At 34.7% G+C, this 27,125-nt stretch overlaps 1 protein-coding gene across 18 annotated transcripts in view; it reads right to left on the reverse strand.

Annotated features, from left to right (window-relative positions):
• SOX6 (SRY-box transcription factor 6) overlaps positions 1–27,125 on the reverse strand; it is a 619,662-nt gene that overhangs the window by 488,897 nt on the left and 103,640 nt on the right. For all 18 annotated transcript variants that reach the window (XM_045484620.1, XM_045484628.1, XM_045484622.1 and 15 more), the window contains exon 2: positions 15,167–15,238. The gene's annotated coding sequence lies outside the window, so the exon portion shown is untranslated. The remainder of the gene's footprint in view (positions 1–15,166; positions 15,239–27,125) is intronic.

Genomic DNA, 27,125 nt, shown 5'->3' on the forward strand with positions numbered 1-27,125 from the left:
CTTCAGGATACTTAAACAGCAAGCTACAGACTAGTAGAAAATATGTGCAAAACATACATCTGACAAATAATTTGTAATTTAGAATATATAGGAGCCCCTGGGTGGCTCAGTCCGTTGGGCATCTGACTTTGGCTCAAGTCATGATCTCTCAGTTGACAAGTTCGAGCCCCGCGTTGGACTCTGTGCTAGCCGCTCAGAGCCAGGAGCCTGCTTTGGATTCTGTGTCTCCCTCTCTCTCTGCCCCTCCCCTGCTCATTCTCTGTCTCTCTCTGTCTCAAAAAATAAATATAAACATTAAAAAAATTAGAATATATAGAAACAATTGAACCTCAATAAAAAAGAAGACAACCCCAATTTTAAAAAAACAGCAAAAGATTTAAATGGTACTTCAACAAGATAGACAGATGGTAAATAAGCACATGAAAAGATGTTCAACATCATCAGTCACTAGAGAACTACAAATGAAAATCACAATGAGATATCACTGTAAGCCATCTGAATGGCTAAAATTCAAGACTGAACATACAAAGAGTTCTAAGGATGTAGGGCAACTGTAACTCTCATACATTGCTATTAGAAATGTAAAATGGTACAACCACTTCTTTGAAAACAATTAGCAGTTCTTTTAAAGGTAAACGTACTCTATGTAAACTCACTATTTTACTCCTAGGTATTTACCCAAGAGAAAGAAAGCTTATATCTACCCAAAGACAATGTCCAGAGTAGCTTCATTTGTAATAAGCAAAAACTAGAAAGAACCTGAATGGATAATCAAATTGTGGTATATCCATACAATGAAACACTACTCAGCAATTTAAAAAATAAGTTATTGACATGCACTTGAATGAATTTCAAAATAATTATGCTAAATGAAATAAACTAGACAAAAAAATAAATAATGCATAATTCCACTTACATAAAAATTTTTTAAAGCAAACTAATCTATAGTGACAGCAGATCCGTGATTGCCTTGATGTAAACTCAGGGAAAGATAGAGGGACAGGAATGAGGAACTCAGAAGAGACATTAAGAAACTGTTAGGAGTGATGGATATGCAAATTATCTTGGTAGGAGAAATGGCTTCACTGGTGTATACCTACATCAAAACATCAAATTGTGCACTTTAAATATGTGTAGTTTATTATATGCCAATTATACATTGATAAAGCTGTAAAAAAAATGCAGTAGGTAAGAGTCTCACTTACCGGTAAGGAAGCTAAGGCTCCAAGAGGTTATTTGATTTGCATAAGATCACAGCTAGTACGCAGCAGTACCAACGGGTGGCAGGGATTCCACACCATATATTTCAAGACTAATATGAAGTATCTAATATAAATGTGATTCATGAAAGGCACTCAAAAGTTGTGTGGGGGTTTTAAAGTATTAGAGGCATATAAAAGGCATAAGATGTGAAAAAGTAATAGATGTTAACTTTTTCAAAGGATACTTAATTTTTTTCTCACTTAGAATTTTTATTCTGTACTTACTGACAGGATACTTAAATTTCTAAAGATTGTTTAACCTAAAATATCTTAATTGATAAAACATATGACAGAGCTTCTGTAATGCACTCAAAGGCATTTTATTAGAACCTATTATGCACTCCATAATATGCGCTATTTGCTAGGCCCAAATGAGCCAGATCTTTAAGTCATACACAGGTAATGAAAGAGCATCCTTCAATAAAGCGATAGTAAGGGGTTCAGTGTGTCAGGAGGCTGCATACATAGTTGAGTGAAGACGGAGATGACCAGAAACTCTAGGTCTCTAAGAAGGGACAATGGCCATGTTCCTTCCACCAATACAAGGTTCCTGCCATGAAGAAGAAATAATGGCCAAAGCATTTCTCAGGGAGGAACTGTTAGGTTTTGTTTGTACCAGTCACTTTTTTGCTCTTCTTTTTCATATATGTATATTTCATTTCCTTCCACAAATAGGTTACAAATTCCTGTGGACTAAATCTTCCTTTTCCTTTTAAACTCCATTGATGTCAAAAGAGTCCTGAATTCATATTCTTATCAAGTGAATGAATAAATGAGTGAATGCATTTTAGTGTTAGTCTGAACGATAAAATAATGAGAATGACAAGGATCCTTTATGAAATCAACTTGACTTTATCCCATTCTCTTGAAAAAGCCTTTTCTTTCCTTAATTCTTATTTCAATAAGTCTTTTCTTACTCATGAATATGCTTTCCTACACTACCTCTTCTTCCCTTGAAAGAGATAAGCAGAGAGGGCCTATATTCTAAGTATATTTGCTGCAACTATTCCTTCTGTAGAGAAGGACAAAATATGGCAATATAATCAGAGTCATAGTCATCATTTTATCTGGGAAAGTTTTAAAAGTAACCAAATTCTATGCACCTGTTTTATTCCTCACAGAGGTCATGTACTGATCCCTATGTGAAAGCCAGTTGATAAGAATACCATAATCTCAAGCATTGTTACTTTTCTCACTCACAGTATCCAAGTTTTACTTTACCCTTCTGAAATCAACAACACCCTGCCTGGTGCATTTTAACTCCTAGTGTTAATGATTTTTGTGTTTATGTTATGCCTCTAAACCTCAAAGTAATTTTAAGTATGTTCTTATTCCTTTAAAAACGCCTCTTCCTCCCAATTCTCCATGGAAAGAAAAAAATACTCCTAATTTTTACTCATGAATGGGGACAGCAATTAGAGTCATTTTGACTCCTTTCTTTCCCCCATACTCTCCACCACATATAATCTAACTAGGCCTATTGATCCTATATTGGCAAAGTCTCTTCTTTCTGTTCCCCAAATACCACCTTCTACCTCCTGCCTAGGCTATTACAATAGCCCTCACAAGCTATTCTCTAGTTCAAGACTTTCTTCCCTCTAATCAACTCTACAAACTGCTGGCTGAACTACTTTTTCAAAAGCAAAGCTCTCGCCATACCACTGGACTATTTGGTTGTGATGGCCCCCTAAAATCCACCAAACACCTTAACCTAGCCTTACAGGTCACAATGATATGACCACACTAAATTTTCTAGTTTATACATAGCCTGTACCTCACTCAGACTGGACTTCTCATTGTTCCCTAACCCATACTTCCTTGTTTCCATTTGTCTGTCCCAAACTCATCCTTGTGATATCCCCTCACTACCAGGATGCTCTTGTCTTCATCCCCTATTCCTTTAACAAAATATACTCAACTTTCAAAGACCATCAAAGAGTCTGCTTCCTATAGTCTTTCTTCTTCATGGGATATAGCTTTCTTTTGAACCCCCAGAGTGCTATTTTTTTTTTTTAGTTTATTAAGTCACTTAATATATTCTGCATAAGAAATTACACTTTTCCTCTGCAATAATCAATGTAACTTAATTAACATTTATTAATCCCTCCTTTGAGCCATGTACTAGTTAGGTACTAGTTAGACACTGTGTTAGCACACAAAAAGGAATAAGGAAGGGGGTTAATAATTATGTCTAGATTCTAAGGTTCTTGATGGCAGGAATTTTGTGTACTTGTATTTATTTCCAATGCAGCATTTAATGTTCTCCTTTGAATAAATCAGTACTCAGTATATATTTGTTGAGTTGAATTAATTTCTAACAGATACTAAGCACTCTCCTGGGAAGTAAATTTTTGCTACAAAAGAAAAAATAGGATTTTCCATAACTGGGAAAACAAATAATCACATCTTTAAATAGTTTTCAAAGGGCAAGTTGAAAGTTAAATTGACTACTGATTACACCGTCCAAGGTGAAGACCCTAATGGGTCAGATCATTCGTCACTAAGATACTAACTTCCAAGTAGGACAGGCTGCTTCGAACGATAAATTCCCATATGACCAGAGCTTCCAAAATTGTCAATTTGGTCCAGTAAAGATGATTATTGTTTCATATCACAGAAATCTGTTTCTTGTATCCTCCTGGGAGTTTACATAGGAGAATTTAAGCTGACATCAATATTTAAATATGTACCTATTCAATGTATCTGGGAGATACATACTTCCTTTTGATCTGACCATATCTGCACACCTTTAAAATGTATGCTTTCAAGGCTACATATGTCATTGTTGAAAGCCTAGACACAATGACACTTTTCTGTACTATGGGATTGGACAAACCTTGAATTTACTCTCAACATACTTATATTACCTCCCTTCCTGGGGAATAGAATGGAAAGACACAGTAAGGCTATTTTAAAAGATGGAACCAGAGATAAAAGGATATGAAACTCATCAAAAGCACTATTCAAAAAGCAATATTAAAGCAAAAAACTTCTTGACACTGATATTTATTACTAACAAGGAAAAATTCAAGCAGCAAAAATGAGGAAAACAGAAGGAACTCACTGCCCAATGACCAAACCAAGCCCCAGTGCCTGGCACCCGCCAAGATAAGAGCTCCGTGGGTGAGCCCAGCCCCTCCCACAGGTCCTCTCTGAACAAGAGTGACGCACCTCTTCTCCAGGAAAAAACTCAGCACAGCATACAGCAGTTACTCTGCCTATTACTGAGAGTCAATTTAGCAGCACAAGAACCTAAATTAAGTGACAATCTCAGAAAAGGAAAGAGAAATGCACTCTCTTTGTGTAGGAAGAGCAGAAACCCAAAAATCTAGAACATGAAATCTATATATCTAGAGAGAACTGTTAAAATAAAATGGTTGCAATATTCCAACAGTATGAGAAAAAAGGCAGTTCAGCTTTTTCATGGCATTCAGGCTCAAAATAAGATGTAAGAATTCTCAGACTACAATGCAAACAGATTTGAGACACTCTATGACAGCTGAACCTATGAAAATTTTGTCAGATAAGTGCATAATCAAGAATATTCTAAATAAAGTGAACCCCTGCTGCTGTTCTAGAGTGAGAAGACATGTGTCGTGAAGTCAAATAGACTGTGTTTGTATCCCAACTCTGCCTTTTTCTTCCTTTCTTCCTTCCTTCTTTCCTTTATATTTTGTTCAGATGCTCATTCACTCAACAAATATCTATTGGGAGAATACTGTGTCAAGCAGTGTGATAGAAACTGGGTATACAGGATTGAACAAAATAATCATGGTCTCAGCCCTGACAAAACCTTTAGTCTGGTGAAGAAAATAGACATTAAATAAACATACAAATATATGATACTTACCAATCATTTTAAGTGCTATTAAAGCAAAAAAGAAAGCAGAATTTAGAGACAGAGAAAAAAAAAAAACTGGGGACTTGGAAGAGGGAGGGATTATCTTTTAAGACTATTGAAAGGATTAAAAATAACAACATGAAAGCTCATTGCACAATGTCTAAAACATACGGGTGCTCAGCACAAGCAATAGCTGCTTTTTGTTAACTTCTCTCTGCCATAGACCCCTGATTCCCTCCCACTCCTCTCCTGCCACAGACACTGGGAAGTTTAGAGTGCTGGTCTGGCCGGTAGTGTAATGAGAGAGTGGCAGCCTGTTCCCTGTTAAACACTTCAAATTGCTGCAAAGCTTGTTGTTCTATTAGTTTCCTGTATAATCATAACCTTAACCAATCCACAACTTTCTTTCAGGCATATCTGGGTTTCATTTCCTGCTTAGTATTCTTAAGATCATTCATAAATTTTACCCTGTTGGTTGCATGGGATATTTAACCCCTGGTCAAACTAATTCTCAAGAAACAACCAACATCAAAACCTGTGACGAATTCACTCTGTATGGTAGACTTGCCAGAAAAACACAACTAAGGACTGCCTTCAAGGTTGTAAGTATACGGCCAAACAGTCTATAGACTATAGAAAGTCTTTCTGAAAACTTAAAAATTATCCTTTTTGACCATGACTAATCTTGTTCATAGAGAGCAAACATTCAACAAGCCTTCAAATTTGACAAATCCTAATTCAGGTTTAGCAAACTGTTAGGTCAATAAAGATGACCACTTCTTTCCCATTATCCTAACTTCATCGCCTCATAACAGTAAAACTAATCCCAACAGTTCTTCAGTTTCTTTGATTACACAAAAAGAGCAAGAGTACCCTTAGTTCATATAAGAAACCCAATAGGAGGGCACCTGTGCGGTTCAGTCAGTTAAGCATCCAACTCTTGATTTCAGCTCAGGTCATGATCTCACCATTGTGAGATTCAGGCCCGTGTGGGGCTCCATGCAGGGTATTGAAACTGCTTAAGATTCTCTCTTTCCCTCTCTCTCTGCCCCTCCCGCCCAAAAGATAAAATAAAATAAAGTGAAATGAAATGAAATGAAATGAAATGAAATGAAATGAAATTAAAATAGGGGCCCCTGGGTGGCTCAGTTGGTTAAGCATCTGACTCTTGATTTTGACTCAGGTCATGATCTTATGGTTTATGGGTTCAAGCCCTGCATTGGGCTCCACGCTGACAGTGCAGAACCTGCTTAGGATTATCTCTCTCCCTCTCTCTCTCTCTCTGCCCCTTCCCTGCTTGCTCTCTCTCACTCTGTCAAAATAAATAAATAAAAACTTTAAACAATAAAATAAAATAAATTTTAAAAAAAGAAACCAAATAGGGACCCTTCAGTCCTTAATCAAAAACGTGAGCCTGCCTACAATTTAATGGACACATGTTATTATCTTACAACTTTGCAAGCAGCATACAGGCTAACTGAAAACAAACTATCTCTAAATGAAGGAAAGAAATGACTCAAGGGGAGAAGGAGGATAGGAAGGAAGGGAGGGAGGAAGGGAGGAAAAGCAGAAGGAGAAAGGAAAGGAAGATTCGTTACACTAAAAGTCATTTTACAGAAATGTTATTCCAAAGAACTTCCCAACCTCTAAAACTAAAAACATCATATAACATATTTGAAACCTAATTCATAAGATTCTTTGTTCTAGATGATACAAGGATGCTTCTTGGTGATAGTTACAAGACATTTCTAAAGATCTCCCATATAAAATATTAGAGCAATACCTAAATGAGTATTTTCATATATATCTATGTTAATTTTTCCCCAAATAAAGCAAAATTATTCTCGTTGGTTTTTCTACCAGGGGCTACCCATTTCCTAAAAGTCCTACAGTTGTTCTTAAAATGCACTAAATTGAAATCAATAAAATTGAACAAATTAGGGGGAAAAAACTATAGAGCTCTTTTTAAGTTACTACTGTCATCCAAATAATTATTTCCACATCTTAAATAACAATCCTCAAATCCATTTTGTGATTTTACAAAAGTCTCCTATTTCAATAGTCTTGTTTCACTAACTTCTCTCCCTTTTGTCTCCTCTGTTCAATTACTGCAGTGAAATTGGAAGGACAGATATTTCTTCTATTTATTCAATCATATCTTCTCAAAAAGTTCCAGGCATTCAAAGTTTTCTTACACTCAGCTCTCTTGTTTACACCCATATTTTTCATGTCTTACTTTCTCAGTGTTCCCCCAGACATTACCTTTCAATTCCTATCTGTTCCATGACTGCAAGTCCAGGGAAAAACCCTCTGTAACTAGTCACAAAATCAACAGTGCCTTCTACAAATGGCCACTACCAGAAAGCCCAGAATGTTTCCATCCCTTAAACCTGTCAACTATTCGTTATGTGTATACTCACTGCTATATGAGATATCAAATTATGTGTGACCAATCTCACCTTAAAAACAACCCATTCTAGTTAGTGATGCTATATGTATATAGTCATGGAAGAAAAATAATATTCACAGAAGGATAATATCTGTATATAATATCCATATATAATATAAATATCTGTTTTTCTTCTGCACTTTGTTCAGTGAAACTCAGAACACTGGTGGCAATAATTAAAATCAAGCCACTGGCTTCTTCCCAGCCTGCCATAGCTTTAAAGAAAAAAAAAAAAAGAATTTAAATTCCACCTAATAATGTAGGCAGCTATAGGGGTGCAGAATTAGATTTCATTAATGCTATTGCTTAATTATCTATTATGCCTGGGTCAAAAAGGGAAAAATCATAATTAGCCATCAAACATATCTTTTTTTGTTGTGCTTATGTGTTCCAAAGGTATAAAAGAGCCCAAAGGTGAAACAAAAATAGAAAATCTGATTTTATTAATGAATTCATTCACTTAAGCTTATATGAAACTGTGTAAGCTGAAAAGAAAAAGAGCTATCTCCAATACAGTTTGTATCCAAAGAAAACTCCACCCACATAAACTCTCTAGTAACATATCAAGTTTTAAGCCCTTAGGTTAGAGACTATCTTTTCTTCTTTTGTAAGCACTGTGCCAAGCCCTTAGTGCTAAACAAATAATAATAATAAGCATTACATCATGTGGACAAACTTATTTGACTGATTAAACATTAAGGATCAGTCTCTTTTGCCAGTCACCTATGGAAGATGATGCTTTGGAAATTAATCTTTTTACACTATGATTGCCTTGCATCTTTGAAAAACTCTAGTAAGCTATATGTAGGTGATACACATATATATGTATCAGGGAGAGAGAGAGAGAAAGAGAGAGGTGGGGGAAGGAGGGAGAAAGGGAAATAGAGAGGAAGGAAGGAAGGCAGAGAGAAATTTATCTTTACTAGAACATTTAACTCACATTTTGATGTTTACAGTGGTCAAAAACTTGGTGAAATGATAAGCATTTGTATCCATACTCCAAAATAACATGAAATATGTACTTCAGATGAAACTACATGCTGCAAGTGAGGTATAGAGATAAGCATACAACAAAACATACTAGATTTTGCTGATTATTCAATCTTTATAAACTAAATAGCTACTAAACTGTTGCTATCTAAATGCTTGAGTAAATCAATGACTTTACTGTTAACTGAAGTATAGACATTATAGGGCAGATTCAGTTGGTTAAGTGTTCAACTCAATTTTGGCTCAGGTCAAGATCTCACAGTCGTGAGATCGAGCTCCACATTGGGCTCCAAGCTGGGCATAGAATCTACTTAAGATTTTCTAAAGATTCTCTTTCTCCTGCTCTCTCTGCCCCTCCCCTCACATTCATGTTCACACTCTCTCTCTCTCTCAAAAAAAAAATTGTTTTAATATGAAGTATAGTTCATACTTATATATTATATATGATCTACATTATATATGTTATAATTATAAGTCATTTAATGATAAAATAATGGTTAGCTGTGCATAATTACTGCATTTATTGACACTCCCTCGCCTCCTTATATTTGAGACCACCACTCAGTTCAGGTTACGGCTTTATTTCCCCTTCTCTACATACATTTAATTCCTTTAAATATTAATGAAAGTTATGTAAGAATGCTGAAAGATGATTAAACCTATCTTCTTGGTTAATAGCAAGTTCAGGGAACAGCTTCTTAGGGAAATATTCAAATTTATTAGCTGCTCTTAGCAAACTGCCCTCAAGACCCACATTGTTTCCAATCTCAAGTTAAGAAGAATTTTTCTCCAACGGGCACTGAATCACTTTAATGTTGACTCTTGTGCTGCTCTACTCCACCTTCAAATGTAGCCAGTAAATTCAGCTTTACTACAGTACTATAAAAATGTGAAAGAACCATAATAGCATCTAAAAAAGAGCTGTTGGCGCTATATTAGTTTAGAGAAAACCCTAAACTGAATACTAATGCAAAATTTAATGATAGTTGCCTAGTTGCCAAAAGAGTTACAATAATTATTTTGCCATAATGTGTAGTTATCTTGAAGTCATCTGAGAATATTACTGCATGATATTCTAAATAAGTCCCCAAAGTGTCATTGTTCCATTGTTGTTGTTGTTGTTGTTGTTGTTGTTGTTGTTGTTGTTTCAGTCTAAATTCAGCATCAACATACTACCTTCACTGTAATAATGCTGTCCTCTGATTAGAGGACTGCCTTATGAATGAAGAAACATTATAAAGAGATCACTCTACATCCTTAGTAAGTCAGCTTCTTTGATTGATATCCAACATGGATCTACCTCGCATCAAATTCCACTTAACAGTGAATATCATGATTGTAAGGTTCCGGTAAAACATTTAAACTGAATCAATACAGTTTTACTTCCCTTTTCTTTTATAACCATGACCAAATTTTTAGAGTTGAAAAGTAAACCAAGATCAAATTTAGATATGTTGTTTGAAATTAGCAAAGATGAAACACTTCACTGCCAGACAAGAGCACTGATTTTAAGAGTAGATTTTTGCCTTCCCTGAAATGCCTAGCTCATGCAGTGTATTTTTATGCCTGCAGATATTGGCATGTTTCACATTTGAGATTATGACACACCAACTTATTTTGAAATTTTTTAAATCTTCCACTGTGCATGTTTCAAGTGCTTCATGACTATCACTGATAATTGAGCAATTAACTTGGAATTACCAAATGTGCTGTGATGGCACAATATGTAGTAAGCAACATGAAAGAATAAAGAACAGAGGAACTTAGCACAGTGGAAAAAAAGTAATAAAGGGTAAAATAGGCCATCATCCTAACAATAATACTGAGTAAGTTTTAATGGGCCCAGGTCTCAGCAGTTTAATGGTGCCAGTAAAATGGTTTAATGAAACAAGTCCAGAGTATTACAAACTTTTTAGAGCGGCTTGTTCTGGTTCTGCTAAAAGGAAGCTTCTTTCTAACTGGTCTTGTGTAATACTCAGGGATTGGTCCAAAAAGTAAGTGTGGGAGTTTCATTAAATAACAAGTACAAAACAATTAGGTTAAAAATCCTGACAGGGAAATATTTCTTATTTCTTAAGAAATACAAGCTTGCAAAAAATAGATGTAAGGTCTTTTCTTTGTGTGACAGAGACAAAGCAAAAACTCTAGGGCTAACAATGACCTCAAGTCATCAAGCTATTGTGAACACATTTGCAAACCAAAAATTAAGATACATGGCTTGACATCAAGAGGGAAAGATGAAACCCAGCTATATTAGAAAAAAATAGAATGCCTCTTCACTGTTCATCCCACCAAGGTCTCTAATACTGGGCTTTTCTGGCTAAAACCAGAGCGTGACTGTGAAGAGTAGCTTTTTAGTGCTTAAATATAGCCAGTGAAGCAAATTCCATAAACCTAAATCCTACCTTATTTAGGTGGCAGGCCATTTTAAAGGTTTGCAAGAAAAACCCACAATTTAGAAAGTCAGAGAGGGAAAAGATATTCAAACTACAACAAATAAAGGACACTATTAAAAACACTTTTTCTCAAAATTCCATCAATATTGTTCCAAAACACCACTAGGTGATTAAAATAGGCCAGGCTGTCCTTTCAGGTAAAAATAAATTAGAAACAGAAAGTGAAGAGAGCAGAAAGAAAAAGTATCGAAGGGCACTAGTATATAAAACTTAAAAGCTTAAAATGTAATGGATATACACATTCAGATTAGCAAACTGCTTTCAATTAAAGTAGATTTCTGGCCACAGTTCACAAATGTACAGTAGCTGTGTGTATTAATGTAGATACTTCAAATGTCAGTATATCTCTAATTAACATGAGCACACAACTGTAAAACTGAGAAGGCACAATTGTAAATTCCTTACGTTCCCAGCATTAATGCGTTCAGGGGGCAGCTCCCGTTGTCATGGAAAATGGCATTCAAGCCCTATTTGTGGATTTTCACAGCTCATCTTTTTTATTTACCTGCTTTATGTGAAGATTAGCCTGGAATAATATTTTTTAAAGATAATGCACTTAGACCTGCTTGTCCTGAAAATCACAGGCATTCTCACTTGAGGGAGCTTTGGTCTGGGCTATGCTCAGTTTGAAACAGATTTCTTTCCATTTTAAAATACCACAAAGACATGAATTCATGATTTTTTGTTTGTTTCCTGAAAATCAACACAATTCCAAAACTTTCAGCTAAAGCACGGTATGTGGCAGTTTTGAAATAGGGGGATAGGAAAATGTCAAGGAGGAGAAAATGATCCAGGGACATGAGGAAATGAATTGGTAAAAAGTGTTCTACAATCTCCTCCCTGACTTACTCTCCCTCAACTTTTTGAAAATATTTGTATGACCACCAAATGGAGATTGAGATAGTGATCAAAAACAACAAAAGAAAGAGAACTAAAATTCTCTCTGTGACAGGACAGTTTGGTTTTGTGGAAAGGGCACTGAATTAATTACACCATGAGTCCCTCTACTTGAGTCCTGCTACTCTGCAAAAATAAGGATAATTCCTACTTACCTAACAGTTTTTACAAAACTCGGCCACTTTAATGTCTGTAAAAGCAAGTGTTATACCAAAATAAGATATTGTTATTATTATTGCTTCAAGCATAGGGCTAAGCAATAATCACTTCTTATGCCAGACAATAAAATACTTTTGTATCTTTTCAGGGAAAAGTTTGCTATTCGAGACCATGAACAAAGACAGAATTTTATAAATGTAAATTCACTATCAAATAACTTAGAAGGCCTGAGGAACCTGAAAAAGCAGGGTATTTAATGGCCTATCTCTGTTGTTGTTGTTGTTGTTTTAAACCAATCATTTATTGTCCTGGTAAAACTGAATGGTCAGAATTACACAATTATTTTTAAATTAGAGATAAAGAATTAAATGTGAGATATGCACATGCAAAACAAAGTGTTCTTATACAATGCCTACGTTTGAAAAAGACAAGGGTAGTTTTATTTTTTAAAGAGGAAAAAAATAGTGTAAGAGGCTTTCAGCTTCTGAGAAGATAACCATTTTCCTTCACAGTGTTTTCCTCTTTTGATGTAGGTGGTTGATGTGAGTAGGTAAGATTCCAGTTGGTTCTCACACACCCTTGGTGTGGCCCATTCATTATGGATGTGCAAAACAATATCCCACCTTCCTTATCTCACAGACTGGCTTCTACATGCCTTACTAAGAAACCTTCCCATGGCTATGGGTATAACTTTCTTCCTTAGATCATGTAGCAAATAAGCAGTTCCAGTATGGAAATTAAAGTTCCTAAAAGAAGCCATTGTCACATATCCCATTTGTGTGTTCTTAAACCAAACTAGATAAATATTTCTATTGTTTTAGCTGCCTCATCATTCAGTGTAAGTGGTGGACAATTTCTGCAGTAATTGAAAGGAATGGGAACTTAAGCATTCTGGATGCCATGTTAATTTTATCTGACTTATCTCAGTAGTATCTTGCTACATTCCTTTAATAAGAAAGTTCCAGTTTAGGAGATGGCCTTAACAAAGCTTAAGACCACTGAACAAAGGAACAACAAAGTCCATGCCCTAAACTGACATATGGAAGTTCTCAGGGTTGTAAAACAATTACTTTGGGCCTGTATGATTAGCATGGCTTCTGCCTAAGAGATCAGATAAAAACTGGCTAAAAGATTTTTTTTAAGTTGAACTCCAGAAATAACCATATGAAAACTACAGCCACAGTATCCCTTCTATTTTTAGTCTCTCTCTTTGTTAGATCACTAGAAAAATCTCAGCAAATTGGATCACCTCCATTCAAAGCTAGCCTAAGTACATCTGGTGGAGGGGGGACACAGAAGAGGAGTAAAGAAATAAGAAAAGAGAGACTTTGGGTAATGAGAAATGTAAATATTTTAATTTTAATATTTTAATGAATGCCATCTTGGTTGAAATGCCAGTATTTATCTCCTATTTGTCATTTTAAAAATGTAGTCATCCTAAAAACTTACTGAAAGAAATGATTTAGGGGAACATGGGTGGTTCAGCTGGTTGACCACTGGACTTCAGCTCAGGTCAGGATCTCAAGGTTCATGAGTTCAAGCCCCATATCAGGTTCACTACACTTAATGCAGAGCCAGCTTCGGATCCTCTGTCCCCCTCTCTCTCTGTCCCTCCCCTATTCTCTCTCTCTCTCTCTCTCTCTCTCAAAAACGAATAAACATTTAAAAAAAAGAAAATGACTGAACGATACAAAAGAAGAGAGAAAGGAGTTAAAAGAAAGGACAAAGCAACTAAGATAAGATTTGAACAACTCAAAATTGTTTCCTTTCACTCATATTTCTAATAGGATAAACTCAACTCCTCAGAATTATCCTTTTTCATGAGAGCACTTCAAAGGTACTTTATATTTCTTTCTCCATCTTTTTCGCCTCCTAATCCTCACTATGATACCTTGCACAAATTAAAAGCTTATATTTAATCCAAATGAGCCATGCCGTTTAATATTTTGTGTTTTACATAAGAATTGTCTTCAAATAATAAAATGTGAATTGATAGTTCCACAAAAATAATCTATTCATTCAGAAAGCATTAAAAATATATAAAAATGTATTAAACTATATTCAACATTCACATCTATTTTTTAAAGCTGATTCATAATGCTTGTCCCAATCAGTGCTACTACTAAAAGAAAGATAAAGTTGGTTTTAAATAAATTTTCCCTATGCTCTGCTTAAATACTGAATTACTTAAACTCCAATTTATAATTTATTTTTTTTAAATACTTCTCCTAGAAGCATATTCTTTAAAACCCTTTTGTAGGAGTACACTAAAAGAGAACAAGTTTCCTACGTCTTTATTGTTATCAAATGTATACGAGCTCCTTACCAACAATAAACACATATAAATATATTTTAAACTCAAGTTACTTAAATATGGTCTTATATGCACACAGACTTTTTTAATACCTGCCTCATACTCTAAACTACTTCTATACTAATAAATATATATAAATTTAAAGTACTTTAATTGATTCATTCAAGTTCATTCCATTTTTTTCTTGAAATTTATCTTCTTTCCTGAGAAAAAGATATCTTTGTATTCCCAAATACCACTTAAAATTTACTCGTGTTTTAGGGATGGTGAAGAAGGCAGGAATGCCCCCATTTTGGATACACATTATACATTTACTAAATAAGCCTTTGGTTCCTTAGTACATAATCTCCTCATGTACTGACAGCTCTTTGAATTCTGTATCATCTCACATCTTTTCCATGTGCATAGGCTCATAATACTTTTCAAGTCCATACAACCAGAAGACTGAGGGAAGTTATCAGGGTAAATTATTCATATGTATATAGACTAGTTCCTTTAAGGTAATTCATTCCTATAATTGAGACCCATCTTCAAAAAGTAAGATATTTATTCTTTCAGCTTACTATAACGGGCCCAACCATTGTGTTATTTTACTGGAAATCACAAACTGAGGCTTTTTTCACCAGCTGGTATTTTTTCCAGAGTCCTCTTAAGAAAACTTTTACAAAAAATTAATAACACTTAAAGTAACAGAGAAAATAATAAAAATTCACACACAAAAGAAATTAAGATCTTGTTTACAAACTGTTAACTTTTTCATTATACAATGAGAAAAATAATAAATAAACCAATACTTACAAATACGGACAAAAAATCAGCCCCAGCACCCAGAAATCACTGGTAAATTGCCTTTGAATTCATGAAAGTGACCTGAAAGTTTAGACAGAAAATGAAATTTAATAATATAAGTAAACTGCATTAAATGTTTTATTAAAGGAGTATATACATTCTGTCTAAAATTTATACTATTTTTAACTCAGGCAGTTGTCCCCATCTATTCTAACAACTTTTTCAAGATGATAATATCAAAAGAAATAATTATTTCATTGTTCTATCTCTAGGAATACAACATCTCTATCCATTACGGCTTTAAAAAAAAAAAAGGCAGTAGTAAAGTAGGTGTTTAAAGTATCAGTAAATAAAAACAAAAGGGAGAAAAACAATTTTTAAGGGAATAGAAGCTTACAAGTAGTTACATTTGAAAAACATGTTTAATTTATGTCTACAAGTTAAAATTAATGCACTTCACAGAAAATATCTTGGATGTGTCCAACAGGAATATCTTACAGGTAGAATAAAAATGAAAAGATGCATTTCTTGTTCTGCCTAAGGTATGGAACCCATTTAGACATTTAGGCTATACGCAATGCATTCTGCATAAGGCAAAATTCAATCCAAAATTCTTTTGCTTGCACACACTTTAGTTCTGGCTGAAGAAGTAACAGATGCAACTCAAACACACAGAGCTAGCCTTGTAAAAAGTTTTAACTAGCACAATGAGTCACTTTATGCCTCTAAATATCTATGGTTTCCTCTCTCCAGAACCCCCATGCATTAGAAGGTAGTTTGGTAGTTTATTTTTATTGTTTGGTCTAAATACAGCACATTTTTAGTTCCATGAAAACAAAGAAACTTTGTTGCAAGGGCCATATTCTTTCCAAAATGCGAGGATGGCTATGAGTAGTGTTCAACTTAAAATAATAATGGAACTTGAGTTCCTAATTTAGGTCAGAAACTTTCCTAGACTTAGAGATTGGTTTGATTCAATACACACTTTTTAAACATAGCTAGTAAACATATAGGTTAGTTAACTAACCAGTTAGTTAGCTAACTAGATTTAAATAGATTCATTCTGGAAAAAAAAATGAATCTCGATCAACATCTTTTGTAGGAAACATCACTTTCAACATTATATTTATAGCACAAATGGTTAAAATGAATTAGGCATCTGAATATGAGATATGAAATAAATATCTAACTCAGCCCTGACCCCAGCTCCTATAATATGTTTTTGCCTAAGTGACCCAGATAAATTATTCTATTTTCCAGTCAGGATTGATAAATAATAAAAGTCCTGGGCATTTGGACAGGTTTAAGTATTGATGGCTAATACACTATTAGGTTTCTTCTCTAGACCTCCTTCTCTGTGTAAAGAATGGTTCCTCAGGCCTTCTTCACTCCAGTTTCACAGGTTTCCAACAATTCTATGATGCCTACTTCCATGGGTGTAAGAAGTACAGGAGAGTCAGGCCAGGGAAGGTAGCTCTGAATTTACTTTTGGTGTAACACCCATTTCTTCCTCACAGCTTTCTAATGTTTTCAGATCCAGGAGAGCAATTTTATCTGGTACACTATATAACACCATGTGGACACATTCTGTGTACAATTCAAAGCCAGCAAAGAATACATGTTCTGATATAAGCTATTCTTACATTTTATCCTGCCCTGAGTCGTAAATTATAATTTGAAGTTATCCACAAAATAAATCTATAGCAAAACGCTGTATACCCAAAAGCATAAAATCTGGGAAGAATCCAATACTTGTATATTATAAAAATAATCACACCTTGTCTTTCTGGCAACCATTCCTTTAAAAGTATGAGTTAGAATTACACAAGATACACAATATAACCCATCTCTTTCATTTGCATTTAAATAATGGGGGATAAAATAAAATGCATCCAAAAAAATATTGCAGCTAACAAGTATCTCATTTTCTCAATCATTGGACTCTTCGGGAGTTAAGATCTCTAACTCTGGAAATATTTAAAATTGGAACAAATCAGATTCTAGACATTTAGGGCAAATAATATTCTAATATACATCAATATGAAGTCAATAAATCTCATTTGTCATATCAATGCAATCTTACTACATATGTTAAAAGCAACTCTGACTCACATTATCAACTGATTTACACTATTGGTGGATTTTGGAGCAAACAATTTAAAAAGCATGAGGTTCTAAAGTCACATAGTTAATTGTTATAAAAAAGAGGACTTAAATGCACACTTCTTCCTGCAAACAATTTAGGAATAAACAGGTAACATTTTATGAAGGGCAAAGAGTTAAAAATTAACTCACAAAAAACAATTTAAAGTAAGCTACTTCTTTAAGAACTAGAAAAGTTTAGGTCATTTACAAAATAAAAGTGGCTACTTTGGTCTTGAGGGCAGCATAAAACTAAAAAGTTAGAGAAGGAAATGTCAGAGCAAATCACCATCTTTTCTGGAAAATCACAATCTGTTTAGGAAAATGAATCCTCAGAACACCAATCACCATGGATTGTCCCATTCCTCCGTCTGTTCATTCATTCACTTAGCAAATAATGACCATGGGTGAGAGATTGTACCAGACAGTATGAACACAAAAATTTTTTAAAATAAGTAAAATCATTATGTTGTAAACCTAAAACTAATATGTTATATGTAAATTATAGCTCAATTAATAAATACAGCATTTTTTTATTATATTTGGAAAGAGAGTGAGTGGGAGAGGGGAGCAGAACGAGAGACAGAAAGAATCTTAAGAAGGCCCCATGACCTGCATGGAGTACAATGCAGGGCTCCATCCCATGACCCTGGGATCATAACCTGAGCCAAAACCAACAGTCAGATGATCAACTGACTAAGCCACCCAGGCACCCCAATAACTTTTTTTTTAAAGGCGATGGCCTTTCCCCTCAAGGATCCTTTGAAGAATCAATAATCCAACCTGGGCCACAGACTATTATATCTGGCCATGGTGGTGACATTGTTCATATTCTCTGGTTGTCAAATCTTTTGGACATCCTTAATTTATTAAATAAAAAGTGAATTGTTACAAGCACTCCAATATAAAAAACAAAAGAATATAAAAAGTAAGTGTATAAATGAAGAAATACAAATGTTCAATAACACAAAAATATCTATAATCTGCCTAATAATCAAAGAAATATAAATAAAATGTTTTCACCTAAAATATTGGCAAAATAATTTATAAACTGGTCAAAAACTAGTATTGGTGACTGTGTGGGGAAAAAAATACTTTCATATACCATTGATTAGATTATAAACTGGATACAACTTTTCTGAATCGTAATTTGAGAGTAAGTGTCGAATTTTTTAATGTTGATATCCTTTGAATTTGCAACACTACTTCTAAAAATTATCCTAAAGAATTAATCACAAAAATGTTAAAATAAATATATATGTAATATTTATGTTCATTACAGAATTTTTATAACAACCTCAAATTGGAAATAACCCACTAACTGGATAAGCAAATTATGATATGTACATATAACACTACTCTATACTCATTAAAAATTATGATATAAATGTATATTTATTGACATAAAAATGATGGCAAAATGTATTGTTGAATTTAAAAATACACATATAATAACCAATCAATTTATAGAAAAGTAAATATGGGTACAAGCACACACACGTATGCATACAAGTGTCAGAAAGTAAAGCACAATTTAACAAAAATATTAGCATTGAGTGTATAAGCTTATTTTAACTTCCGTATAAGCTGGAGTTATTTAGATTTTTTTTATGCTTAACATGTCTAATTTGTCCCCAAACAATAAAGCTATTTCTAAAATTCAGTATATTACTTATCCATTCAAAAGCAGTCACCCAAATCCAGACTAACTTGCTTTTAATTTGGCAACCGAAGCCAAATACTAATTAGGTTACAAAAAGAAAAACCACTGAATTACAAGGCAACTTCAAACAATTTTCTTGACATCAAGTGAAGAAACCATAAACATTTTCACAAAAGCATGTCCCACTCTACCAAAAATAGGTAAGAGATCAAAAGTAAACAGCAAATAAAAACACTGCCACCTCCCTGTATAATTATACTTTAAAAGTTTAAAAGCTTTCAAACTAGATTTTTTTAATCTTGCTTAAAGCTGTCTCTAAACCACACCTATTTCTTTTTTTATCCCCATCCATTATTATTATTATTATTATTATTATTATTATTATTATTATTTGATTTAGCAAGAAGGTCCAAGTATCAAATGAGTGGTTGGATTAAATGACCTTCTGACCCTGAGAGTCAATGATTCTAAGGTATTTTTTAAGTACTGAAGTGCTTCCAAAAACACTTGTAACGAAATTTTGTTCACCTTTACATTAAATTATAGTATCACATGTTTCAAACTCAGGTCAAGGATTAAAATTTGTTTAATTTATTGAATCATTGACTTCTGAGTTAAAACAACTCCCTTTAAAGCATTTATTTTTTCAACTGACTTGAAAAGATATCAGTGTCTTGTCTTTTATACATCAAAATAAAAATTAGGGAGGCATTAAAAAATATCCTGTATGCAAGTTCAATCAAATACATTTTTGTAGAGATTTTATTTTGCATTACGACTGAAACTTTCCCCCAACCTGCATCAATTTTTAAAAAATAAAACCTTATTTACTATTGTCATCACTTCTGTTCTTTATAGAGGGCATCAGTAGGCAAAAAGGTGTGTCTTGAACTCCATAATTCTTAGCTTTCCTTCTTAATAATTATACTAAATTATGTAGAATTTGAATTAACTATAAAAGTGAAATGTGGGGGCGCCTGGGTGGCGCAGTCGGTTAAGCGTCCGACTTCAGCCAGGTCACGATCTCGCGGTCCGGGAGTTCGAGCCCCGCGTCAGGCTCTGGGCTGATGGCTCAGAGCCTGGAGCCTGTTTCCGATTCTGTGTCTCCCTCTCTCTCTGCCCCTCCCCCGTTCATGCTCTGTCTCTCTCTGTCCCAAAAATAAAATAAACGTTGAAAAAAAAAAAAATTAAAAAAAAAAAAAAAGTGAAATGTGAAATTCATTTTTCAAAGGAAATGATACCAAGTTAATGCACAATTTTTTTTTTGCTAATGCCCAACTTTTTTTAGCACACATGCTAACAAGAACATCGCAATAGTGAATGGAAAATGAGGGTTTAGTTACTGACATTTCCATCTTCTAAGGCAAAAGTAAGAGTGTTTCTGAAATGTCAAGAAAGACAATTTCAGATGCTACCTAGTTCAACACTCTGCTTTCCTGAAACAAGAACCTACTTCCTCAAAGAAATAGGAATTTTCCCTTAAAGATCTCCAAAGGTGAAGCTGCTGGATGGCTCAGTCTGTTAAGTGTCTGGCTCTTGATATCAGCTCAGGACATGATCTTGTGGTTCATGGGATCAAGCCCCGAGTGGCGCTCCGTGCTGACAGTGCAGGGCCTAATTGGGATTTTTTCTCTCCTCCCTCTTTGCCCCTCCACCCACTTGCACTTTCCCTCTCTCTTTTTTTTCTTTTTTTTTTTTAAATGAAATTTATTGTCAATATTGTTTCCATACAACACCCAGTGCTCATCCCAACAGGTGCCCTCCTCAATACCCATCACCTACCCCACCTTCCCTCCCATCGCCATCAACCCTCAGATTGTTCTCAGTTTTTAAGAGTCTCTTATGGTTTGGCTCCCTCCCTCTCTAACTTTTTTTATCCTTCCCCTCCCCCATGGCCTTCTGTTAAGTTTCTCAGGATCCACATAAGAGTGAAAACATATGGTATCTGTCTTTCTCTGTATGACTTATTTCACTTAGCATAACAGAAGAATTCTCCTCAAAAGAAACTCCAGGAAGTAGCGATAGCTAATGAATTGATCAAAAACAATTTAAGCAATATAACAGAACAAGAATTTAGAATAATAGTCATAAAATTAATCACTGGGCTCCCTCTCTCTTTCAAAATAAATAAATAAACATTTTTAAAAATCTCCAAAGATAGTTATTATTAAAGCCTACTTCTAATAGCCTATTCATGTACTCTATGCTGCTCAAACTACATCTTCAATATGATTTCAGTACTGAGGGCTACTCAGAAGAGACATTGAGAAGCATTCAGAGAAAAATGCCTAAGATCTCTTACAGGAGTAATACTACATTAGAATGGTTGCATGTTTTTTTTTAATGTTTTTATTTATTTTTGAGAAAGAGACAGAGCATGAGCAGGGGAGGGGCAGAGAGAGCGGGAGACACAGAATCTGAAGCAGGCTTCAGACTCTGAGCTGTCAGCACAGCGACCGAGGCGGGGCTCTAATTCACAGACTGTGAGATCATGACCCGAGCCGAAGTCAGATGCTTAACCAACTGAGCCACCCAGGCGCCTCAGAATGGTTGCATGTTCTAAATATTATTAGTTGAAATAAACTTTAGAGACCATCTAGTCCAATGGTTCTCAAACACTTTGGTCTCAGGACTCCTTTACATTTCTTTTTTTTTTTTTTTAATTTTTTTTAACATTTATTCATTTTTGAGAGGCAAGAGAGACAGAGCATGAGCAGGGAAGGGACAGAGAAAGGGAGACACAGAATCTGAAACAGGCTCCAGGCTCCGAGCTGTCAGCACGAAGCCCGATGCGGGGCTCAAACCCACGAACTGCAAGATCCTGACCTGAGCCGAAGACGGTTGCTCAACCGAGCCACCCAGGCGCCCCAGGACTCTTTTACATTTCTAAAAATTATTGAAAATCCCAAAGGGCTATGGTTACTTTTATCAATATTAATTAGAAACTAAAGTTGAGAAAAAAGATTATTCATTTAAAATAAATAATAATCATTCAATGATGAGCCTATTGCATAGTAACACAAAAGCATAAGTTTTAAAATATATTTGCCACAATAAAAAAAATTAGAAGACAGGCATTGTTTTGCATTTTTGCAAATCTCTTTAATAAAAGACAGCTAGATTCTCATAGGTGCCACTGCATTCAATCTATTGTGAGATGTTGATTTGGTAGAAGCATGTGAAAATATCCAACTTCACACAGATATTAAGTTGGAAAGAGGCAGATTGTTTCAATAGCCTTTCCAGACAACTGGAGCTATTCTTCTTTGATATCAAAATTTGACAAGTAATAGTTTCTCAAAGGTTAATTGCAATATGAAATTTGAAGCCTGAATATCAATGAACGTTTTGTATTCTCTTACTTTTAAAACCCACTGATCTTTAAATGCATCTTTTACCTTTGCATGATTTTGTAGCATCATGCATTGGTTCATTTGGGAAAATATCAGTACACTGAGTTGTGTAGATTTTCAAAACATTAACATATTTCATTATTCAGTTTTTTTTTAAATCACATTTGTTAATATCACCACCAATCTTATCAGAAAAGTTTCTAAGTATTGGGGAGTCATCAAGTTCATGATGGTGGATACAAGTTTTCCAAACTATTAATTTTTTCCTGAAAGTTCAAATGTTATTATTGACAGCAGTGTCAGTTGCTTTTCTTAAAATGGCTGGCTGATTCACTTTGCTCATTTTTGAGACTATGTCAGCCAAGCAGACGTCTAAACAACCACTGTGTGTCTTTTGGTTATTCTTTCAAGTAAAAATGAGGTTCTATGAAAAAAAGTAGTTAGTTCAGCTTGCAACTCAATCACACACATGATTTTCCTCAAGAAACGTATACTTCCCATTTCATCACAAAATATTAGAAAATATGGTCAAGGGTCAAGAATTAATAAAATCTATCATTTTTCCTGCTTCACCTACAACATTCTTAAGCAAAACCAGCTTTTTCATGTGTGAGTAGTGATGATTAAAAAAAAAAAAAAATTCAATGACTAGTAATGTAATTTGGTGCCAGTGCCTTGATTGTGCTAAGGCACCAGCAATTTTGCCCCAAATTGCTTTCCATCCTCAGTGTAAACGTCAACATAGTGAACAGGCAAATAGCACCTTGGTAGTATGATGAAAATAATTTAGACTTTTCAGACCTCTCAAAGGGTCTCAGGGATTCCCAAGTGTCCGTGGACCACATTTTGATAACAGCTTATCATTCTGATACTCCATTTTGAAGCTAAGGAAACTATCTAGTTTAATATTTTCAAGCCAACAAAGAGGTATATAGCGCAGTTGAGTGTAATATGGTAAATACTGATTGCAAGTGAGTTGCTCTTTCTTCTTCCCAAAACAAAGCCAGTCTAGAGGTAGATGGTGCTTAAGAACTACTATGCCAGTTTCCTCTCAAAGTCCCTACCACTCTAAGATTTTACAATTTTATATTTTATCCACATCCACTGGGAAGTACATACTTACACTTTAATGTAACATTTCCTAAGCCTACTTTAACACATTGTAGATGGTCAGGTTAAGGTATTTCTGGGTCAGAAGAAGAGAAATTAAGGTATTTCTGGATCAGAAGAGATTAATGTTGCATTTCTTAGGCCCACCAGTTCACCTCTACCAACATGTGCACCAGAATAGTCAATCATAAGATTGACACATTTTCACAACTGACAAAATTTTAGTGCTCTCCTGAAATAACAATTCAAGATGATCTATCTGTGAACAAGAAAGTCAGTATAAAAATTGTGTCTACATGAAAAATGAATGAGATTATTTAGAAGAAGACAGCACGTCTTACACTTTACAAAGGCTTATTGCTTATTGCTATGAACCAAGACCAAAATATAGACCACAAACTTCCAAAACCTATTTACAAAATCATTGTGTAACTTAATCCCAAAAACTCTTATATTTTGAGGTCTTGACTATAAAAAAATTCATAAACACAACATAAGGCAGCAAGGTCACTTGACCAGAATCAAAGAAAAAATGAGCTATGGGCCAAAAAAATTTGGAATATGTTTTGTAACTTTTCACTCCATAAACTTGTTCTCTTTCATGTCTTCTTTCACATCCATGCTATTCTTTGTAAAATATACTTCTTGAAAATAACTCCTATCATTGTGTTTTTTAATACACCTTTTTTTCTTGCAGCCTATCTGATTTCAGACATACATGGTATCAATTTCGTAACAAAATTCAGAGAAAGTCTTGTGTGAGTAGGACTGGAGAAAAAAGTGATTATCAAAACATAATCCTCAAACTCCCTATATCAGAACTGCTGAGATGCTTATTAAAATTAATTTTTATGAGCTTCCAGGTGGCTCAGTCGGTTAAGTGTTTGACTCTTGGTTTTGGCTCAGGTCATGAGCTCATGGTTCGTGGGATTGAGCCCTATGCGTGGCTCCACGCTGTTAGCATGGATGTGAAAATTGGGATTCTCATGCTCTCTCTGCCCCTCCCCTGCACATGTGCATGTGTGCACTTCTCTCTCTCTTCAAAAATGAATAAATGAACTTAAAGAAAATAATTTTTTTTTAATTTTTTTTTTCAACGTTTATTTATTTTTGGGACAGAGAGAGACAGAGCATGAACGGGGGAGGGGCAGAGAGAGAGGGAGACACAGAATCGGAAACAGGCTCCAGGCTCCGAGCCATCAGCCCAGAGCCCGACACGGGGCTCGAACTCACGGACCGCGAGATCGTGACCTGGCTGAAGTCGGACGCTTAACCGACTGCGCCACCCAGGCGCCCCAAGAAAATAATTTTTAAAAAAGACTGTTGGGTCCCACCCAAACCTGTTGATTATGCAATTCTGAGAGTATGGCCTAAGAATCTATCTTAGATCATAGCCCCCAGTTAATTCCTATGCACACTAAAATTCAATAACTTTTGGGTTAAAGGGCAACTGTGTAAATGTGGGTAAGCTCACAAAAACTTTTGTGCATAAATCAAAATCTTGTAACTCCATAAAATATTTTATCTTACAGAAAAGTGTCTCAATGATTTTGGAATTCCTATTTTTAAAAAATAAAGTGTTTTTTAAATGAAAGGAGGATTAGAAACTAAACACAGGAATTTAACTTAAAAATTAAGTCTAAATTATTGCAGGATGTTGTTGTTGTTTTTTTAATCTGAGAATGACACAAGCAATTCTCCAGCAATTTAATTAACATTTCTGAGGGCCCACAGGATGCATACCATGAATTGGGACCTCTAGGGATACAGAATAATAAAGCACAATTCCAGATCTCCAGCAACTGACAATTTGGATTCATTGTAAGATAAATATTATAGTTAGAATAGCCTCAACATTTGCAGTGCATTATCGTAACCAGAAAGAGGAAAGGATTCCATCCCTGCTGAGTTTTCTCTCCCACATTCTGTTCACAAAATAAAGTCTCAGAACATTTTAAAAGCATTCACTTAATAAAAACTTGCAAAAAGTACTAATTTCTAAGCCCATAATTTTTTTTAAATCAGCCCACTATTTTCTATAGAGTAAACTGATAGACAAAGGAGGAAGGACTGTTCTGTGCACTTGTTCTAGGTAGTTAAATCAAGATAAATTTGAAGACATCTAAAAAGGGTCCATTTTGACACTCATCTTAAGACACTCTTCTTGTTTCCATTCTCAGTACCACTCCCTCTTAACCACAAATAATGACTTCAATAATGGAGCTCTGTCATTTAAAGTATCAGGCAAATAACACCAAGTTACTTAGATGAGTTGACACCGCCTGTTGTGCAAATATGTACTTAGAATAAGATTATAAAAATAACAGCTGCATTATCAACTGGATTCAGACCAGAACAACTTATGTGAATGCAGAGTTAACATGGTCTGAACTTGCTACATAGCATGCATATAGCACTTTATAAGCATTTCTCAGTTCGTGATAGAAATTGAAAAGGGGAGAGATGCTAAAAGAAGAGAAAAATAGATCTGGTGACTATAGGCCAATTATCTAAGAGTCCTGATTCCTAGAATAAATCACAGTTATTCATCACTTACTAAACGTTTGCTCTGCACCATGCACTATGTTAAGCACTAAAAAAACAAAAATGAATAGAGTTCGTAACTTCAAGAAGCTCATTGCCTAGTAAAGCAGACAAATAATTAGTTTTGTGTGAAATGTGTTAGGTGAAGAAAACAGATTATAAAACTATATAATCTCGTTTTCTGAAATAAAGAATATGAATAAGAGAGGTGCCTGGTTGGCTCAATCAAGTATAGCATGTGACTCTTGATATCAGGGTTGTGAATTCAAGCCCCACTTTGGATGTAGAGATTACTTAAAAATAAAGTCTTTTTTTAAATCCTTAAAATATATATAAATAAATAAATAGTATGCATAAGAAAATGGAGATACTATTATTTACCCTCCAAAGTTTTAGTAATGATTAGATATGAACATGCTAAATGGAAATGTCTTCTATAAATGTATTTCTCTTTTTGCTTTTTCCTTGAAATATGCCCAAGTCACAACTTACACCAATGAACTGTAGCTAATATAACCACCCATATTTTAAAGAAGAATGTCTCAAGGATTTGTGACATAAGAGCTGTGTCCTTGGCAATGCTACCTCATCATCACACTCAATAACTACACACTGCATACTCAAGGGGAGCTCAATCATACACTATAGTTTAGTCTTTTCTCAGACTTAATAAGTCTTTTGCTCACTCTCAAAAACACAGAAACAAATGAAGAGAATCATGTGGAAAGATCCTTATCCTTTTACTGCAGATTCTTCATAACATCTTAAAGATTTCTCTGTACAGTCCACCTGGCATCTATCAGATATTACCTCACTTCCTATATGAAAAATAACAGGGATACCAAGATGAGATGCATCCGAGTTTACAGACAACGAAATAGACACATAACTCACGTAGGACCATATGAAAAATTAGTGACAGAGCTTTCATTTTAAGTCAGAGTTTCCAATCACTGGGCTTATGTTCATTCTGTGAGGGACATAATCACCTGTCACTTCATCTGTAGAATGGGATACTTGGCATTCACTTCTCTCATAATATATCAGTTTCAATACATTGCTCTCTCACTTAACTCATTTGATAAAAGATGCTTTGCAAAATGAAAATGGGTTAAATCACTGGATTCTTAAATACATTTCTCCAGTGCCAGCGCTT

This window comes from Leopardus geoffroyi, chromosome D1, assembly GCF_018350155.1.
Source record: "Leopardus geoffroyi isolate Oge1 chromosome D1, O.geoffroyi_Oge1_pat1.0, whole genome shotgun sequence".
NCBI classification, from domain to species: Eukaryota; Metazoa; Chordata; class Mammalia; order Carnivora; family Felidae; genus Leopardus; species Leopardus geoffroyi.